Source organism: Pistacia vera, unplaced genomic scaffold (genome assembly GCF_008641045.1).
Source record: "Pistacia vera cultivar Batoury unplaced genomic scaffold, PisVer_v2 Contig78, whole genome shotgun sequence".
NCBI classification, from domain to species: Eukaryota; Viridiplantae; Streptophyta; class Magnoliopsida; order Sapindales; family Anacardiaceae; genus Pistacia; species Pistacia vera.
The window spans coordinates 299,096-302,539 of record NW_022196645.1 but is presented as its reverse complement, the minus strand read 5'-3'; positions in this window follow the sequence as shown (position 1 = coordinate 302,539).

The following is a 3,444-nucleotide window of genomic DNA, read 5'->3' as shown; positions in this document are numbered from 1 at the left end:
TCTACAATAATTGATTGGATCTAGGGCACCTACTCTAATAGACTGTACCTACTCACATGGCCAGGGTTCCAAATCCATGCATCAACCTAGTCCGATCGGCAAACTAGAATAGAAGAAAGAAAAGAAAGAGATACAACATAAGAGAAACAAAAACAGAAAAGAAAAGAAAGTTCATTCTTAGGAAAGTTTATTATTCTGCATATGTATTATGCTACTTACATGATTCAGTATTTCTTATGTGCTCGACGAGGTACAATTTTATTCATTGTCTTTGCTCGTTGGTAAGTAGCAAATCAAAGTATCAGAAAAGAATGTAGAATATCAGAAAAGAATGAAGAATATTATCAACGAATAAAGTGAGAAAAGGAAAATCAAAACATGAGTAACGGAGGAAACACAGTAGTGTAGTTTGATTTACTTACTTAGTAATTAGTGCTCACTCCGTTATTTTACTGTTTGCAAGTACTAGATGATTTACGACCAGGTGCGACGTCAAGAAGCGGAGGAGTTTGGCGGCACTGTTCAAGATTACCTTATGCTTACTAAAATATATCAATATTTTGTGTATATATTTATATGAATAAAAATTAGAATTTTCGGATTTTACGTTATGTATATATGTTTATAAAAGTTATTTAGTGGATTTTATCTTATATTTTTCAAATAATTACTAGCTATTAGTATATTACAAGTTGCATACCTCTTATAGGGTACATTTGGTTTAAAGAATGTTGTATTTAGACCTGGGCAAGGATCGGTCCCAATCGGGTCCGAATCTGGGCCTGATTGGGACTAGTGCCAACAGGACTAGTCCCATATGGGATTAGTCACTCATGGGCCTGGGACTGGTCCTAGGCCAATGAGAAATTTCAGGGCCCGGACCGGTCCCATGGGCTTGAAAAATTTTGTTCCACCCCCAATTTTTTTTTTTTTTATATTTCATGGGTTAAATAAAATTATGTAGGGGGGTTTATGTAATTTTTAGAGGCTTGGAAAATTTATTTGCAGACCTGGAGATTAGTAAATTTTGTAAAATATCAATTTAACTCTCAATATTTTTGTCAATTTCAAAATTACAGAGAGTTTTTAGACATTTTTCAGATGACTTTTTTGAAAAAATGCAAAGGGGTTTGGGCTCGGGCTCGGGCTCGGGATTGGTCCTAGGCCCAAGCCTTGGAAGAAGGCCCAATATAGGGATCGGTCCCTCCTCAATGGGCTTGGTCTTGGTTTGGGACCAAACCTCGTAGGATCGGTCCTTGTGAGGATCTGTTTTTTGGGACCAGTCCCAAATTCCCAAGTCTAGTTATATTATAAGGAATGTTATATTAATGAGAAGATATAACATCTTAAAGGTTACTATGAATGTTATATTAAACGTATTTGGTTAGATTGAAATAAATTAGTAGATAATGTTCTGAAAATCGGATCGGACAATGACCCGTTCAAGGGTTCGGTTTTCGGTTTGATCGGTTTGATCGATTGGACCGTAATTTATAAAATTACATTTTAATCCCTAAAAATTTGAAATTCATAAAAAACACCCCTATAATACTCCCTTAAGGTTTGAAATCTATCTAAAACACCCCTATCGGGCGAAGATTCTAGTGAGTGGTGGCGGCAACGACGATCGACGGCCAATCGAAGCTGGAATCTTGGGGCTTTTGATGTGTAGGTGTCGGCGACTCTGATGGTGGTGCTAGGGAGTTCCATCGGCGTCGGGACTCGCCGTAATCAACAAAAGAAATCTGACGTCGCGTAAACTTTAGGTAGACGACGATCAACGAAGGCTGGACGACGGCGACTGAAAATAGATGGGTTTGGTCGTGGAGATGCCGTCCGTCAAATATGGGTGTTTTCTCCATCGAAAGATGCCAGAATCCAGTAGGGTTTAGCTGTGATTGGACAGCGATTCGGCAGTATTCCGGCGGTCCAATCCGGTTTAAATCAAAATAGCGGTTTTTTATATATACCGGACCGGATTTGCTGCCGGTTGCCGGTCGAACCGGTCCGACCGAGCGGTCCGGTCCGGTTTTCAGAACATTGTTAGTAGATATATTATATTGATATGTTTGGTTGGGATGAATAATTTTGTGGACATGTTATATAAATTATTTAATTGCCCTTTATTATTATTATTCTATTTAACCCCCTATATTCGAGATTTTTCTAAAACACCGCAGTCATAATAAAAGTTTAAATTGTAACAAAAACACCCTCACCCACCCAAGCCATTGTTGGACACAGGCCATCACTGTTGTTCGTGGCTTGAATAGCGCACAACCGGTTGGATATGGTCGATCATGCACCGATATGGCCAAAACGGCCAGATTGATGGTTGGAAACGGCCAAATGGCCATGGATCTGGCAAAAAACGGCTAAATCCAAATCCATCTAACCAAAGCGGCCAAATCGACACACGACCAACCTAATCTAGTCGATTATGCACTGTTTCGACGACGTTGGCTGACGATGGTGGCTAGATCGAGCAATCTATCATGGGTAATTTGGTTCAAGTTCAAGGGTAATAATATCCTAAAAATCTTATGTATAAGGATAAAATATTTCATGAATATTCTTGTAAATTGTGTTAAGAATAAGGGCAACATCGTCCAAAAATTTAATAATTAGAGGTAAAACTGAACTAAATTAAGATTATCGACTAATCTTGAATACCTAAGAAAATGGTTGTATTCAGATTACCATTTATATAACCAATAATGATTATTATTATTGGAATATTTTATTACTTGATAATGCCAATAATATAAGATGACGTTATTATAGTAATGAAGGATAATCTCCAACCAAACGTACATTTAATGAGAAAGTACCTCCTTATCGCTAGTTAAATTAAGTTACCTCTCATAAATTAAGTTCAACAATGATTACTATTGGTATTAGAGAATTACCGAAATCTTGTTAATATCTAATTATTGCGAGCTGCCTTGACAAAAGTGAGTATCAACAATAATTTATTAAGTTGAAAATGCTAAACCCATAACCTCTTCTTACAAACTTCTTCTCACAATCTCGACGTGACAGCTTATAATTGATCAGTTTACAATGAGGTTCACCTAGGTCCCACTTGATAAATTACGAACTAATTGTAGGTTGCCACATTAGAATTATAAAAGAAAGTTTATAGGAAGAAGTTGTGGGCCTAGCATTAAACTATTAGCTTATCTTACCTCTCATAATGACAAAAATAAATAATAATAATAATAATAATAATAACAATAATAACGAGCTGTCAAAAATCGGGACTATAGTTCATTAATAAAATTTGTGGGGGCTTACAAAATTTCTGAAACCTACAAAACCATTTTTTTCCAACAAAATCACAATAATTTTTTAATATAATTAATATATTAAATATAATTAATATAAATGAATATTACAATTTTGGTGAAATTCATTATCTATATCAAAATTCAAGAACATATG